An 18,611-nucleotide genomic window follows, 5' to 3' on the forward strand; every position below is an offset into this window, starting at 1 on the left:
TTTATTTTAAATGTAATATCACCGACACTCAAGGGGGTATCGAAGCATTGTGCACTGAAATAAAATGCAAAAACAATGAAATAATGTTTAAGTAAAAGCCACGAGAAACAGCGAGTACTGCACTCCCTCCTAAACAAGTCAACGTACATACACTAATCTTTAAGGAAGAGTTTCCCATTTTAAAATGGCCGCAATCTTCTCCATCCTCCATAACTTTTACAAACATGAGCGCCTTGAAATTGTAATTATTCAAAGCAATGTTTGGTTCATTCCCCAATGAGCATTTTGCATGTGAGAGGAATCCAGTGACCTTGCATAGAAAACCCACCCAAGCGAGCAGATGATGTTTGAAATCGTACCGATTGTTAAGCACTTTGCTGTGCTTCCAAATACTCCCAGTCAACGTAGAACGTTGGGAGAGCCAACGTTGATCGCATGGTTCCGACCACAGTGCCAACGTTAGCACATTGACTGGACTGCCCACTTGTGATGTGACTGATTGTCCCAGTGAAGCTGTCACCAGGTCTTAAATTACCTGCGAAAAAAATCTAAGAGTGGCAGCAGAAATAAAAATTCCATATTTCTCATTTGGAACGCATTTATCGCGAGTGTGAATTGAGATGCATTCATCACATTAGCAGGCATGTGCGGCCCCATTGGGGATCATATTAATCTATGAATTACCCACCGTGCAGTGTTTTCACGAATGGAAATTTCTTCATTACGATGATGCATTTTGTTCGACAACACCAGGATTAAACCGCTTTGGGCCAATTTCATGCCAAATTTTTAGTTTTATGTTTCTGTGGAATACAATCGTGAGCGAGACATTCTCACAAAAAAGTGGTTCCATCACTATCCGTGCAGCAGTGGATGATGATTGTGATGATGATTGCTGTGGTGTAACGGTCAGCACACTGGACTTGCCATGCAGAGGTCGCCAGTTTCGATTCAATCTCTCGGCGCGGCAGTCAAAAGAATGGACACGTTTCTTCAATCCTACCCCATGCACGCAGAACCCGAGATCTACATTTTTAAATAAGGAAGTAGACAAGAGCAGGCTGAAGTTATTTTGGAAAACTGAACTCAGTAATTAAAAGGAAACATCAAGGTGCCTAAAGAATAATATTTTTTGTTTAAATGCTTCTCGTAGAGAACTCCGTTGCTCTGCAATGGAACATAAGAGACTCTCGCTTCAGGTCTGGGAGCGCTAAAAGTATTGTGCTTTTCAAACTAATCAAATGCCGATATAATATGCATTGTTAAGGGGCAGGGGTTAGGGTTATATTCTCTAAGATTAAAATATATATTCCGGCGAAAAAAATGCATTAATTGGAGCACAAATTGAAAAGTTGGAGCGATTTTAATTAATCCTTGACATTCGTCTGCATTTATCACACGAGACATCAAGAGACGGCGACTCAGATGGCTCGGACATGTCCTCAGCATGGACCAGGACCGTAGACCAAAAACGGCACTAAGATGGACACCACCGGGCAAAGGAAAACCCGGGAGACCCGAGACCATCCTGGCGCAGGGCCGTGAAGGCCGAGCCGGTGACAGCGATCGACCTCTCTTGGGGCGAAGCTCAACATTTTGCCAAGGACGGGGAGGAGCGGAGAGAACTCACGTGTGGCCTTATGTCCCACAGGGGATGAAGATGATTCATTAACTAACTATTTGTCCATACTTGTTACTGGCACCTCCTTTGATGTCGCTATCTTTAAGTATTATTACTCCTGCTACTACGTCTTCTGAACTCCTTCCGCCATGTCGGTGGAAAAAGCCGGCAGCACCCACCTAACAATGACAGCGTTACTGTTGGGGTCGAAAGTAGCCCAGCCAGCAGCCAGCCAGGAAACTCGAGTCATAGATTAATTTATAATAGTATTAGATATATATTATACACCAAGCTCTGAGAGTGTGTGTGTGTGTGTAAAACTTGCTCTTCCCTACAATGAAGTGTGGCATTTTAACGCTCGTCCAAGTATGGCTGATGATACTGACGATAGCATTGATGATGACACTGGCAAGTGTGTGACCATGATGACAATGATGAGTGTGATCGTGATAACACTGCTGCTGCTATGTTCCAGATCCCAGCTGATGGGACAACTCCTGGTTGTCTGCTAAGCTCGTAGGGCACGGTGATTTGGAGATGGTCAGAGGAGCCTTGACCACAACTGAAACCAGACACACGCTAATATCCGCGCGGTCACCCATGCAAATGGTGACATCGCTTAATTCTGCTAGGGTTGTGAGATAGTCTCTCTGGGGAGTAAAGCTGGAGGCGATATATATGTTTGTCTCGTGCTGAGCAACTCCGAGCCATTCATTCGGAAATGATTTACCCGTGCAGGTGCTTTGTCTGCGAGTGGATGAATCGCACGCCAAATGTCACCAAATCGGTGTAAAAAAAAATAAACCACCTTCTCTAAATGTACACATTTTAATTGGAATCAGAAAATCACACTCCGTGAATGTTTCTTGTCGGTGAGACTTTGCGGCATAAACAAGAACAGTAATACTAATAACAACAAAAGTGGCAATCAATCAATGCAAGATTTGTAACACGCTCCGTGTTCAGCAAGAACAAAAAAGAGCCGAGAGAGTAGCCCGGATGGCACGGAGGGAAACGCAATTGCACGAAACGAAGGAGAAAACTTAAAAATGTTCCGTCTGGTCTTGAACGCACCGAGCGTCATGGCTGAACGGACTTGAGTCGGCAGAGATTGGCCCAGACCGGGAGGCGTGGGGGCTACAGAAGTGGAGGGGATGGGGGGGGGGGGAGACTACAGATTAACAGGGAGGGAGGCTACAGATTAATAGGGGGAGGTGCTACAGACGAACAACTCCGTTCTGCTGTCCTCAGCCGAGCGGAGTCCACCTACATCACAACACATCCATATGGACCAGGTGAGCGTAGCTTTGCGTGATAGTGAGTCCGTGCGGATGGCATCGCGCGACGAGCTCACCTTGTGCGGCTCCTTCAAAGCGCGCGGGCGGGGGTTGGAGGGGGCGCAGACAAACGTCTCCGGCGAGGCGGAGACACTTGGAGATGCACCCATCGTGGTTTAACACTGCCCCACTGCCCCGTAGTTTACGCGGCTGGAAGGCCCTGCAAGGGAATTGAACAACCGATCCTCCTTGAAACCAGAGCGGCTTCAAATAAGGCTTGCAGAATGTTTCACTTGAGAAGCGCTCACCTAAGGGGGCGTCCATAAATGACGTCACGCACCTATGGGGAGCGGGGGGGGGGGTCAGACATTTGTGACGATGTGTGACGAGGGGGGTGGGGGGTTGAGAAATGTGACGTCACATCAAAATGCGCAACTTTGAATAAATATAGACAACACGTTCTACTTAATTAAATATACTTTTTAATAATTGTTTTCTCCCACAACGTCAGAGTGCAGCGGCACATTAAATACGCAGTACAATGACAATAGTTTAAAGCGACTTGAAGCATTTTTTTTTGGGGGGGCAGAGCTTTGTGAAGTCAAATTTGAGGGGGGGTCTGACTTTTTGTGACGCCGTGTGACGAGGGAGGGGGGGTCAAAAATCGTCCAAAATCGCGTGACGTCATTTATGGACGCTCCCTAAGGAGCTCGATTCGCCCTCCACCCCCCCCCCCCTTTTAAGTTTAAGCGTTCGTCTGCAGGAGGAGGTTTTTAAACCACTCGAGTTGAATCCAATTCTATCGCTTTCACTCTCTGCTACCCACGCTGCCCTGGCGAGAACGCGTGGGTTGGCCACGGAAGTCAACAATGAATGCAATTAAGCGCCTAAGTTTGCGCCGATGAATTTAGCGCGTTAATGAGCTGCATTGCCATGAATTTGATTAAAGTCTGCACGTGAGTCACCGCGTCTGAGAGGCGGACACTCAACAGTGTGTGTGTGTATGTGTTTGACCCACTAATTTGGCCGCGTTGTAATCTCGAGGGGAAAGTTGGCGTGCGGGCGACTTGCTCCGTGGCCCTGGGCACGTTGGACGAGGCCCACGCCGCTTCCTCTCGTCGCGCTCTCCGTTGCCGGTCGCTCAGAGATCCCACAATGACGACGGCATCGAATCGCCCTCGCCAAAGCGGCGCCGACGTCGCCGACTTCTCTAGCCAAAAGACGCTGCATCCCCATCGATGGTTGAGTTGTTTTGGGTGTACGGGAGGGGGGTGAGGCCACCGAACGATTTGGCCGTGAACCGCCCCCCCCCCCCCCGCTCACCCCCCGCGCACTCGAGCGCCAGATCCCGCACTGTGCAGGCAGCGAGGTGGCTGCTGGAGAACGACGAGTGCGGGGGACACTCGAGGAGCTGCCGTATACCCTGCCCGACTCGGGCAGGAGATGGCGTACAACACATCGGTGAACACCCAACTGCTACGTCTGTAACGGGATCGCGTGTTGCGCCGTCGCCTGCTTGGGTGTTCTCCGAGAACTGTTATCCCCTGCCACACGGTGGCGAGTGGAGCGCCACGGTGGCTCGCAGATGTTAACTGTCTCGCCTGGTACGCAGGAGTCCGTGGGCTTCTATCCCGACCCACGACGCCTGCTGTATCGTTGGGGTTTTGCACGTTTCTCCCCGTGAGCAACGTGCGCTCGTATTCGGCAGCAACAACAACAACAACAGCAGCAGCAACAAACAAAGATGAGAGACGAAAGTGGAGATGGCACTGAGTAAATGAAAGTGAATTAAAGCGAACAGCGATTGTCACGGCTGAGCGGACCCTACTTGGCAGACTCTACCTGGGCAGCGGGTGAACAAATCCCTTCTGCTGTTCTCAGCCCAGTGGGTTCATCACACAGCACAGAAGGTGCTGAATTAACTAAAATAAGCAAATCGTGTGGATCGGTTAAGTGTTCATCCCACGAGCCTTGTTTTGGATGTTACACACATTTTGTAAATGGAAAGGGAAAAGTTTTGTTCACCCGACAGACTCGAGACGTGAATTAACAAATCGATCGTCCTCCCCACGTGAGTGTTAACCCTTAAGATATCTGTGGCAGGTTTTTTTTTGTGATTTTTTTTAAAAAGTGTTATTCTGACGTTCGAATGGGAGGATGTTGAGAATTGCCACAACACGCACTCGGTCGGTTGAGTAGGGAAGTGAAAAGAACTGTTCGAGAGGTTACTTGGGCCTACTCTTCCACGCTTGCGAGATGTCTTGAAGCAACGTGGGCGCAGCCACATGTTAACGCGACCACACGCGACCGGTCGATGGCATACGACTGTGGTGGACCCGCTTGTGTTGATCGGTGGACAGAGGCGGAGGCATGGGGGGTGGGGGGGAGTTAAGACACCTCCCCCCCTCTCCCCATTGATTCGATCAAAAAGTAAGATGAGTTCCTTGTGCCGGACGCGTCGATAGAAGGAGCGGGAGGATCGGAGCGCTGGCGACGAGTCGTGCATTCACGTGGAAGGAAGCGCCCCCGGTGAGTGCGACCCACTGACACGTGGCAGTCTCTCACGATCCCCCGAGGCACAGCGTGTGAATGTGTCACCCTTTAACTTGGCTGCGGCTGCGAGTCGTGGGTGAGCAGTGAGTCACAGGTGCGGTCGCGATTAACAATCTGGTGAGGTGTGAGAGGTGTCCGGTGAGCGTGCGCAATGGGGGGGGGAATGATCTCTGCCCTGTACGATGGGCTGCCCTCTGCAGATCACGTGGCCAGATGTCTGTTTGTGGCTGTGCCAGTCTGACGTGTGTTGTTTATCTGTTTATGGTCAAAGACAAAGATCCCCCGTATAGCCTTAACAGACTGTTGGGGCAAGTGCTGTTAGCAAGCACATAATTTCAGGTCGGCACGGCACACGAAAGGGTAGGTGGCCAGCACCACGCCCGGCCGCCTTTGCCTCTCCATTGGCGATGTTTTACACACCACACCAGGTACCCGTTTGAGGCCGGGTCGACCTAGGGGAGGCCCAGGATCGGTTCAGATAATCGCCACCGATGTTGGCTCTAAGCGGGAATCGAACTCGTGTCGCCGGGTTCGTAGCCACTGCTCCGTATGCAGTACGTCCGTGTGTTCACGCATCAACGCATTCCATTTGGCGTTTTTATATGGTAATAATAATAATACCATGAATAAAATGGCTCATTTGCTCAGGTGTGTTCACCCCGCTGTTTTCCTTTAAGGGGAGCACTTCTCACCCATGTAATGCGTTTGGATCGCGTTCGTGGCACCGAACCACGCCTTCTGTGTCAAGCCTCCCGATAAAAAAAAGGAAATCGATCCTCCATCTCACCGCATTCCCCACGTAAGAGCGCGGTACGCGCGTAACCCAAATGGGTTCACATTCCCCCCACATAGCGAGGCGACGTTGCAGTCCAAACTCTTCTGCCCCTAATGGAAGCTCGCTCGCTCGCTCGCAAGCCGTAACGATTAACGGTGAACTATTAAATACATCCCTCGACCAATCACGCGCATATAAAGCGTCGCGGCGCGGTTCACGCTTTGCTGGATGAACGCGGTGAAGCAAAAAACAAAAACACGTGGACTCGGCGTGGTTCCAGTCGGCGCGTCCGATTCCTGAAAAGAACGTTGGGAGACGTTCGTCTGAAGCCAGTCGAGGAATTCCGCTGTCATATCCGGAGGGTTGTTGGTGGGGGCGTAGTAACCTTACGTTCTATCAGCTTAGGCTGGTGTGGAAATCGCTTTGAAGGGTGTGTGTGGGGGGAGGGGGGGGATATTTGATGTGCGCAATTAGCGGGAGCCTGAACGTCACAGCTCCGAATTAAATCGAAAAAAAAAACGTGGAAGGTAAAAGGAAATAATTTCCACGAGATACATTTTTTTTTAAATATAGAAGACATTTATTTAAAACGCCCTCGTTGCTTGTTAGCCACGAGGGTGGAGCCGCTTGTCACCCTGCCGCCCCACGAAATGCATCGGAAAGTTGTACACGGCGCGCGCGCTAGGTATCGGCAGCCTCTCGTTGTGTTATTGTTGTTGTTGTTATTGTGTTGTTGTTGTTATTGTCGTCGTCGCTGTTATTTTTACAACGAACGGTGGGACGCGCTACGTCCTCGGGGAGACGGACGCGGCACTCACCGGCGTCCTCAATCACACCGCGAGTCGCCGCCGCCGCCTCTCGCGGGGTGGGGGATGGTGAAGATGCAGGGAAGTTCCGTAAAGTAGGGCGCAGAGTGGGCTTCCTCTTCAATGTACGGTCGGATCTCGACGAGGGGAAATCTGACGTACATTTTAGGATGTTGGGGTAGTTGGGTGTGGGGGGGGGTTCCCCTTAACCCCCCACCCACCGCTGCCACGCAAGGACCATGCACTTTGATTACCATAGAGATAACCCAACCTGCAGTGGGTGCATATTGTCATTGACATGCAGTAATTAACCCCCCACCCCCAACTTGGCGCAAGAAGGGCTCACAAGTGACGTCATCACGCCTACCACAAATCTGGCTGTCGCCTGATGAAGCTAGTTGTAATCACTAGCGAAACGTCGTACTCAGATTGTAAATGTTGTGGCTTGGCTCTCCAACACGCCGGTTTAGTGCTGTAACAGTAACGAATTGGCCACGTTCTGTTCACGTGACAACCCTTACCAGTTGGCTGTGTCGGGTGTGGCGGGTTTTAACGACACAACATTTATATATGTACGCGACCTAACCCATAAACCAACCTGTATTATGGATTGTTAGTTTATTTATTCGCATTCTCTCTCTCTCTCACCCTCCCTCCCGCTCTCTCGCTGCTGCTGCTGCTGTTGCTGTGTCCGTGCCCGACGCTGCTGCGTGGGAATTGACCGCCTCCGCTCGCCTGTTCGGAGCCACTTAAAGATATAAGCGGCGTCACGTGACAATGATGACGGACGGGGACGCAGGGGAGCACGCGCGCCGGTCGATCGCTGCTGCCGAGAGCCACAGGTGCCCAAAGAACCTCCAAAAACTCCTCGTTTTAAAGTCACGCGGGGTTAAACGTGGCTCCTCGGCGACCCATGACTTCTCGTCTCACGTGCCACGTCCCGCAATCGCTACAACGCAGTGGGATTTGCACGAGTTTTCAGAAGGGGGGCCGTGGTCCACTTTCGCCGATGAGACATCATCGGTGTGTGAGGGCTGCCACACGTTTGAAACCATTGGTGGTTGACGGGGGGGGGGGGTGTATTCGCATTGGTGTATTGTCGGAGGGGGGGGGGGCACTACAAGTCGCTCGGGGCCGCCAGTAGCTCTCGGGCCTTGCAATGAAGGCCACGGCTATGACGGGTCCATGACCCTTGAGTTATCCGGCCGATGACCGAATCGGCCGGCAAGAGGCTCCCAAACTCGTCAAGATTTTATTTTAAATCACGTGTTGCCGAGCGCAAGGCCAAAGTGCCCCCCCATAGCCCCCCCCCCCCCCATAAAAAAGCCCCACGGCCAGCAACAAACAGCGCTACTGAAAGTTGCAATGGTTAAGAGACGACGATTGGAGGGAATTCCAAAGTGGAGCAGAGCGAGAGGGAAGAAGGCAGACGGAGAGAAGTGTTGTGACCTGCAGAGTGTGGCGAGCGGCAGGTGAGGGCGGTTTCGTGTGATTGTTCTAAGTGTCGGTGAATGGGTAGGTGAGTGATTGAGTCAGTCCGTGAGTGTGTTAATGAGTGGGTGAGTGAGCGAGCGAGCGTATCTTTGACACAAAGACAAATATCCCCCGTAAAGCCTTAACAGACTATTGGGGCAAGTGCTGTTAGCGAGCAACAATGATGGCCTGCACGGCACCTCGCTCGGCGACCTTTGTCTCCCCAGTGACGATGTTTACACACCGCACCAGATACTCATTCGAAGCAGGCCCAGGACCGGTTCAAATAATCGTCACTGGTGATGGCCGGGTTCGCAGCGCAGCGTGCTGACCGCTATGCCACCGCTCCCCACTTTGTGACACACACACTGAGACACAGCTTCAGGCACACACACACACAGACAAACACACAGACACACACACTGACACACACACACAGACACACACACACAGCTTTAGACACACACACACTGAGACAACAACCGCCATTCGCCACTCAGTGTCGGTGACGTCACCCCGGCGCTTCTGCCAGGCTATGTGCACCTTCAGGCCACGTGAAGTGTCGATCGCCCGCTGGCAGGAGGTCACGGGGCAGACCCAGCAGGTGCCACGGGTCGACTGACTGAGATGACTGAGATGACTGGCTAATGCACCACCTGTGCCCCCTACTGTGCCAGCCTGCTGTGCTTTAGCCACCCGGCGCTCTGCTCGTTGTTGTGAGCGTCGCTCCTCCGCCCTCCGTTGTTGTTGGAGGGCGACTGCCTCCAACTGCCCAGTAGCGTCCTCCACGAGCCTCCTCCACTAAGGCCGATATTGACAACGCTGGTACCAGTCAACAGCAAGTCCACTCAGCTCCACATCCTCCTGTACCACACCACTCCATCTATTCTATAGCACGTGCCGCGCCCGTTTAGACCCTCGATCCGGCCGAACAAAACCTGTTTAGGAATTCGGTGGCTGGGCATGCGGGCTACATGGCCCAGCCAACGCAGCCTTGCCTGCCGGAGGAGCTCACCGATGGGATTTTGTCCAGATCTTTCGAGGATTTGTGAGCTCCTCACACAATCCAGCCTGGTTAAACCCAGGATGGATCGTAGGCAGGCCAGCCTAAATGTTTCTAACCGGCGAAGATGTTCCATTAGGGGGGTTCACGTTTCGCAAGCGTTGAGAAGGGAGGGAATGACCGTGGCCGAGAAGACCTGAAGCTTAGTGCGGAGCAACAGACCAGGTAGCTTCCACACAGCGTTATGCAACCGATGAAAAGATATTGCCACTCGACTGATTCAGAGTGAGACCTCTGCTGTTAAACTGGAGCCAGTCATAAGCACACTGCCCAGGTATGGGAAACTCTCCACTCTCTCCACAACTGCCCCATCACCAATTGGGAGTTGTGGGGATGGAGTGTCCGATGGTACAAAATACCCAGCCAGGTGCTTAGTTTTGGGGGTGCTGATGGTAAGGCCCCACCTCTTAGTGGCACGCTCCAGTCTCAGCAGCAGCGTCTCCAACTCCTCCTCTGAATGAGCAGCTATTACCAAATTATCAGCATACATAACGTGGTTGAGCAATAGGGAGCCATCCCTTGACCGCACCCGGGCATCGATCAGCCTCCCATTATATCTGTACCATATGGAGATTCCCCCGGTACAGCTACTGAAGGCTTCATGAACTACGTGGTCAAAATAGATGTTAAATAATGTGGGAGCCAGAGGACATCCCTGTCGCACCTCAAGGTGTACAGGGAATGGCTCTGACTCCCGACCACGTAGTTTTACCTGGGCCCGCTCACCATCATGATGGTCCTTAATGATCGTAAGCAGAGGGTCAGGTACTCCAAAAGCACGAAGAACAACCCAGAGCCCAGGCCTACTGATGGTATCATAGGCCTTGACCAGGTCAATAAAGTTGGAATTCCCTACACCTCTGCTGTAGCAGAATGACAGAAAATATGGCATCTGTGCAGGACCGCCCTTTCCTGAAACCGCATTGGGGCTCCGCAAGCCTCTCCTCAGCGTGCCTGGTAAGGCGATGCTGAATAATCCTTGCCAGGACCTTTCCCACCACACTGAGGAGTGAGATGCCCCTGTAGTTGTTACAGTCTGTGCGGTCCCCCTTCTTAAAAAGGGGGACCACCAGGGCATCCTTGCAATCCTGCGGAACCCATCCAGTGGTCCAGACTGTTGTTATGATGTCATATAGGGCAGTCTGTGCACAAACGCCACCCTCCCTCAGCATTTCGCTTGGGAGATCATCTCTGCCCGCTGCCTTTCCTGGTTTCAGACTCCGGATCGCCTTCAATACTTCCTCAGCAGATGGCACCTCAGCCAGCCACCCACAGGGGGTGACTTCTTCCAATATTTGAGGCACCGCAGCCTCAGCAGGGTCATCCTCACTTTGTGCCACGATGTTTTCCTGGCTGAGGGATTTTCCCTCCCCCAGGACCTCACAGAAATGCTCAGCAAATCTGCGATCCTGTTCCTGGGGGTCGGAGATTGGATCACCGTTTTTTCCCCTAATGATAGTAATAGATGTGGCGCTGCAGGTTACTTTTTTGATGGCGTTAAATAGAGATTTGTGATCACGGGCCACTGAGGTAGACTCCATCTCCTCAGCAACCCGCGACCACCACCCATCCTTGCAGCGCCTCACGGCTCTCCGAACCTCCGAGCGAAGGCTCCGGTAAGCCTCCTCATTCTCTGACGTGGGATTCTGTAGCCAATGACAGTGGGCCTGTCGCTTTTTCTCAACCATCCTGAACACCTCCTCTGTCAGCCAGGGTCTCTGGGGAGGTCTGGACCGCGTACCCAAAAGCAGCCATTGCAGCTGCATGAGTTACAGTCCTAAACCTCACCCATTTACCCTCGACATCAGGAGAAGTCGGGGACGATGCCAATCCCAGCCGCAAGCGATGATGAAATTCTCGCTTGCAACTTTCATCAGATAACTGAGACCAGGCCACTTTATGTTGGAATGGGGTCCTGGGTGTACACCCACCACCGGAGTGGAAGAAGGGCAGGCGCATCTTACAGATGACTAGTCGATGGTCAGAGGGCAGATCAGCTCCACGGTAGGTCCTGGTGTCAAGGACATGGGCTCGCATTCGCTGGTCCGTCACTATATAGTCCAGCAGATGTTCTTGCTTGGACCCGGCATGCATCCATGATGTTGTGTGGATGCGCCGATGCCGGAACAGCGTGTTGGTAATTACAAGCCCATGGGCTGCACAAAAATCTAGCAGCCTCCTACCGTTGTCATTGAGCTGATCTGGCCCATGCCCTCCAATCACTCCAGACCAGGTGCCAGTATCATGACCAACTCGGGCATTGAAGTCACCCAACATGATGACTCTATCCCGAGGGGCCACTTTAGCCAGCACCTGTGACAGGAGGTCATAGAAGGCATCTGACTCATCGGCTTTGCCTGCATCCCTCCACGGATGTTCATCTTCGGTGGGGGCATAAGTAACCACGACCACCATTCCTCGCCTCCAGTTGATGGGAAGGCGAGCCCAAAGTAGCCTGGGGCTTACAGCTTCCCACACCTCACCGCCACGCTCCCACGCCCCCTTCATTCTTTTGTTCAAAAGAAGACCCACACCCTGTTGTTTGGCAGTCTGCTGCCCCGAGTAGAGGACTGTCCACCCCTCATGGTGGCAGGAGTCAGAGCCGGTCCACCGGACCTCCTGAATGCCACATAGATCCAGGCGGTACCGGTCCAGCTCCCGACAGAGGAGTGGCAGCCTCTCCTCTGCAGTGAGCGTTCGAACATTCCACGTGGCCACCCGTAGTGGCTTTTCGTTGTTTCACACACACACACACAGACACACACACAGACACACACACAGACACACACACAGACACACACACAGACACACACACAGACACACACAGACACACACACAGACACACACAGACACACACACAGACACATACACACACAGACACACACACACACACAGACACACACACACAGACACACACACAGACACACACACAGACACACACACACACACAGACACACACACACAGACACACACACACAGACACACACAGACACACACACACAGACACTACACACACCTGCGCTCACGTGCCCTCTGGCTGCCAGGCAACATCGGCGATGGAGACGAGAGACGACTTAATTTGGCGATCTGAATAAATGCATTAATATCGTCCTGTTTGCTTAAATCCTCCCGGATAATCTCATTAACATTTATAAATGGTGTCCCGGCGTTGTTGACCTTTCCTGCGCGAAAGCCGAGCGCGTCTGCGAGGCTCTGCGAGGCTCTGCCACCCAGCCACCTGCCTTTGGCTCCCCCCACCCGCTCTATTCCTCGCTCGCGACCGGCATTGTGTCTTTTTATTGATCGATTGTTGTATTTAATCGCAGTGGTCGTCTTCCTCCTCTTCCTACGTCGATCCGGAGGACCTGCGCCAGGAGGAGGGGAGTGTGTCCTTCCCCATCCCACCCGCCACCTCCGCCGCACCTTCGATGAGCTCCGTTGGCTACGTACGGTGCGAAAGAAGTTCGACGTACCTGCATGCATGCGTGGCTGTGACAGATGTCTTCCCCGCCCTCATCCGTCGTGTGCGTGGATCCGTTACGTGTCGATAAATGTCCCCACGTGTCTGCTCTCGCGAGATTTCTCCACGCAATGCTCATACCCAACGGGTAGTTTTAGAGGTCCCGTGATCCCAGTAAGATGAATGGAAAAGGTCGGGCCAACGTCGCTTCAACGTCGGGCCAACGTCGCTTCAACGTCGGGCCAACGTCGGTTCAACGTCGGGCCAACGTCGGTTCAACGTCGGGCCAACGTTGGTTCAACGTCGGGCCAACGTTGGTTCAACGTCGGACCAACGGTTCCAACCGTATACCAGAGATGGTCCAACGTTGCATATTTGGTGGGTTTAGCTACAACCACCAAACACACGTGTTTAATTCCGTACTCGCTACTTTAATTAACAAATGACATTTTCGGGAAATGAAAGTTGTACTTGTAAACACGTTGCGACACAATTGTTTGTTTGCACGTGTAATTACATCGTGCAATGCTGCTGATGACGACGGCGATTAACAAAAAATCGCTCGCAACGTTCCACATCTGCTTGGGATGTGGGTTTAGCCACGCAGGGGTTGGGTCGAGTTTGCCCATCGTTCCGACGGGATGACCGCCAATCTCGACAGGTCGTCAAGATCGCTGCTGCTACGGTCTCGACGTTTTCAAGCCCCGTGCGCCTGAAGTGTGGGCAATACCCCATATCCGAAGAGTGTGGGCTCCGCGTGATACCCGCACTGCGTGGAGCGACGAACGGAGAGCCGTGGACGTGCCAAGCGAGGCCCTCTAAAGCGATCCATCCGTCCAGATTCCTGGCGTCGACATCCCAGGGCGCCAATGGGTGCAGTTAAACCACTTCCTGTGCGACCACATGGAGTTGTTGATGCCTCTTCCGAACATCGATTAGGGCCCTGCTACGCGACAGCCCAACGTGTGAATGCATGGAGCAGTAGACCCGTGGCGCAAGTGGCCTTCGGCTGTGAAGTGCGCCTGGCCGTGCCGGGTGGACCGGTTGTCCAGCACGTGCTGGAGGAGGAGGAGCCTGCAAAGTGGCTCTGTGGCTGTGTGGCAGCTGACGTCCACTCAGAGAACATTTATTCATGTATATATATCGTAAACGTATCTGGTGTTTTGACTGTGGGAAGTCGCGTGAAATAGCATTCGGTGAATAAAATAAAATTTGGTGGGCAGTGCAGCAACATTCGACGTTGTAATCTGCTTTTACGCACACCGCCTTCACCACTTACTCACGCCAACCACGAGCATGGTGAAGCATGTTCAAGCAACCGCTTAGAGCCACCGCACGGCGTGGGGAGGCCCTCATCCAGCAGCGGATCGAGCAAAAAAAAAGGGCTCTGCGTCGTATATGCACGCGAGCCTCATCCCGCAGGACTGGTCATAGCTTTGCTTACATGAACACAGGTTTGCGTCGCTAAAGATATAACGCTTCTGAAATGGTTCTCACTCTGTTAAGAAGGGTAAACCAAATCAATTGAAAGGCGTAATTGTATTTTACTGGGACAACATATTCCTTTTTTTGGTGGCAAAATTTACATCCTTATCTTGGACGAGTTTGTTTTTATTAGCCACGATTGTTCATTTATTCAATTATCTACTCAATTATTTACTTGTGCTGCGAGTTATAATTTACACGCAAATGGATTTTTGGCGAAATGTGTGGGACAGCTTGTATACGTTGTAAGATAAACGCACGGCGCACTAAATTAAAAGGAGATTACCTGCAATTTTAATCTGTACCGTCGGTCTCGTTTCATCACAGTTGTCAACATCATGATCAACTGTCTATCTACTGCTGGATGAAGGTCAATCTGGCGACACCACAAATCCATCTCATTGTTGAACAGGAGCTGACCTTACCGTTTCGATATCCATAGTGGGCCATGGACCTCTCCAGGGAGTCGATGGTGGTCTCAACCTGGTCACACGTGGCCCAGTTTAAACTCGGTGGGCCCAAACCTCAGATTCGAAATCTTTGGATCAGGCTCAATGCTCCTGTCACAGCCATTATGATGCCACTTCGTCACACGGCGTCACAAATAGTCAGACCCCCCCCCCCTTTAAATACGACTTCACAAAGCTCTGCCCGCCCCCTAAAAAATAAAACATACTTAAATCGCTTTAAACTATTGTCATTGTAGTGCGTATTTAATGTGGCGCTGCACTCTGATGTTGTAGGAGAAAACATTTATTAAAACGTCTATTTACTTAAGTAGAACGTGTTGTCTATATTTATTTAAAGTTGCGCATTTTGATGTGACGTCACATTTCTCAACCCCCCCCCCCCCTCGTCACGCATCGTCACAAATGTCTGACCACCCCCCCCCCCGCATGTGCGTGACGTCATTTATGGACGGCCCATGACGCTGAGTGGAGAGAGGCGGGGGAAGGGATTGAGGGAGCCTGCCCCGTTGATTTTCTAACTCGACTTTGCGACTTTCTGGATTGCAAGCGCAGTAAGCTGACCCCCGGTACCACACCGCTACGTTGCAGGACCCGCGTAAGTCGAATTCAACCTCGGGAGGCCGTGAAACGTCGCTGAACGTACCCGGCTCCAGCAAAGAATAAGTTGACAGAGCACACTTTTACTTGCAAGGGCCATTACCGGTCGGTGTCACTTGACCCCCTTCATAACATCGACCGACAAGGTGCGGTTGGATCGTTTGCGGCACGCACGCACGCACGCGCACGCGCGCGTGACATTCGTGATAACTTTGACGCGTTTTATTTTATTTTTATTTAATGCACAACGAAGCGGCGTTGTCGCCGAGCTCGGCGACAGTGTGCGAGCTCGCAGACGCTCCACATTTCAGGGCCGACCCACCGCTTTTGAAACCGTCGCCTCCGCCCGCCACTCAAAACTCCCCTCTCTTTCACTCTCTCACTCTCTCTCTCTCTCTCCAGCAACGAAGGTCAGAGGGCATGGCGCCGTCTAAGTCATTGGTCGACCATCGTTACGATCGTCATGTAAATTTTAAAAATATATATTTATTTTACCAGGAAAGGCCGACTGAGCTGTACAGATCGTATTCATGAGCCACATAGCTGCAAATAATAGCTCAACGAAGTGGAAATAATGTGGAAATGTATCGCAGCCAACTCATCTGAACGCGTGTTGATTCTAAGAGCGACAATGGGACGATAGTCACGAGTTGTTTAATACCTCGCCTGGTATACAGGAGGTCGTGGGTTCGATCCAGACCCAGACACCTGCTGTACTCTATATTTGGAGTTTGCGTGTTCTCTCTCTCTTTCCCGTGATCGCGTGGATTTTTCTCGCGGGTCTTCCGGGTTTTCCTTCCACATTTAGAAAACACGCGTTTGGAGTTTTACGCTGCGATAAATTTGCGCGTGATAAGCCGCTTCGTTGGGCTATCATTCGTGGCCAGGTCGCTTCTGAATAAGAGCTACGTAGCTCAGTGGGTCTTACCTGGTAACTAAATAAATAAAACAAATGTGAAATAGATTAGCACCACCCAATGTCCACGCTCAAATCGTCGCGCAGTGATTAAGGGAGAGAGCAGTCCTGAGTTTGATATCGTGAAGAATGTTTCCTTTCAGTAAGAGTACGTGCGTGTGTTCTTGTAGTCTCACCGTGGAAGGCTTAATCACTGGACGCAGATGGCGCAGATAAATGATTTCTCGAGTAAAAACGTTGAGCTGAGAAGTTTATTTTTAGTTAACATTAAAGCCTTCCACAATTACATATTTAACAACAACAACAAAACGGAATAGCAATGATGTATTCACACTTAAACTTTACTGATTTAATAGTCAGTTTAAATGAGCACAGGATGGCAGCATGGATATGCCAAGAAACGAAACTAGGTGGTTCTAAAAGTTTGTTGCAGCTCATGTTTCATATATCGACATGTTATGCGTAATATAATATTCCGCACATTACTTGAATGCGTTATTTACATGACGCCCTTGACCTCCGCAATTCTGATGATGATGATTATTATTATTATTAACTTTCCCCATTGAATAATCCACATTGTAGACGTATTCCCTTTGCCGAAAAGAAGATTGCGAACCCCTACACAGACAACATTCCCGTGGTGATGATGGAGAGGGACACACAGACAACATTCCCGTGGTGATGATGGAGAGGGACACACAGACAACATTCCTGTGGTGATGATGGAGAGACACACAGACAACATTCCTGTGGTGATGATGGAGGGACACACAGACAACATTCCTGTGGTGATGATGGAGAGGGACACACAGACAACATTCCTGTGGTGATGATGGAGAGCGACACACAGACAACATTCCCGTGGTGATGGTGGAGAGAGAGACACACAGACAAAATTCCCGTGGTGATGGTGGAGAGGGACACACAGACAACATTCCCGTGGTGATGGTGGAGAGAGACACACAGACAACATTCCCGTGGTGATGATGGAGAGGGACACACAGACAACATTCCCGTGGTGATGATGGAGAGAGAGACACACAGACAACATTCCCGTGGTGATGATGGAGAGGGACACACAGACAACATTCCCGTGGTGATGATGGAGAGGGACACACAGACAACATTCCTGTGGTGATGATGGAGAGACACACAGACAACATTCCCGTGGTGATGATGGAGAGACACACAGACAACATTCCTGTGGTGATGATGGAGGGACACACAGACAACATTCCTGTGGTGATGATGGAGAGGGACACACAGACAACATTCCTGTGGTGATGATGGAGAGGGACACACAGACAATATTCCCGTGGTGATGGTGGAGAGAGAGACACACAGACAAAATTCCCGTGGTGATGGTGGAGAGGGACACACAGACAACATTCCCGTGGTGATGGTGGAGAGAGACACACAGACAACATTCCCGTGGTGATGATGGAGAGGGACACACAGACAACATTCCCGTGGTGATGATGGAGAGAGAGACACACAGACAACATTCCCGTGGTGATGATGGAGAGGGACACACAGACAACATTCCCGTGGTGATGATGGAGAGAGAGACACACAGACAACATTCCCGTGGTGATGATGGAGAGGGACACACAGACAACATTCCCGTGGTGATGGTGGAGAGAGACACACAGACAACATTCCCGTGGTGATGATGGAGAGGGACACACAGACAACATTCCCGTGGTGATGATGGAGAGAGAGACACACAGACAACATTCCCGTGGTGATGATGGAGAGGGACACACAGACAACATTCCCGTGGTGATGGTGGAGAGAGACACACAGACAACATTCCCGTGGTGATGATGGAGAGGGACACACAGACAACATTCCCGTGGTGATGATGGAGAGAGAGACACACAGACAACATTCCCGTGGTGATGATGGAGAGGGACACACAGACAACATTCCCGTGGTGATGATGGAGAGAGACACACAGACAACATTCCCGTCGTGATGATGGAGAGAGACACACAGACAACATTCCCGTGGTGATGATGGAGAGAGACACACAGACAACATTCCCGTGGTGATGATGGAGAGAGACACACAGACAACATTCCCGTGGTGATGATGGAGAGAGACACACAG

The 18,611-nt window shown here is 51.4% G+C and overlaps 1 long non-coding RNA gene across 2 annotated transcripts; it reads left to right on the forward strand.

Moving 5' to 3' along the window:
• Positions 1–3,495: 3,495 nt before the first annotated feature.
• On the forward strand, positions 3,496–15,290 carry LOC142931267 (uncharacterized). 2 transcript variants are annotated; one of them, XR_012947282.1, is made up of 3 exons: positions 3,508–5,427; positions 7,788–7,874; positions 12,895–15,290. It is a non-coding gene; the product is annotated as an uncharacterized LOC142931267 (long non-coding RNA). The 2 variants fall into 2 exon arrangements; XR_012947281.1 differs by having other exon boundaries at positions 3,496–7,874.
• The last annotated feature ends 3,321 nt before the right edge of the window (positions 15,291–18,611 follow it).

Source organism: Petromyzon marinus, chromosome 51, assembly GCF_048934315.1.
Source record: "Petromyzon marinus isolate PM22_M1 ecotype Great Lakes invasive population chromosome 51, UKy_Petmar_22M1.pri1.0, whole genome shotgun sequence".
In the NCBI taxonomy this organism is placed as follows: Eukaryota; Metazoa; Chordata; class Hyperoartia; order Petromyzontiformes; family Petromyzontidae; genus Petromyzon; species Petromyzon marinus.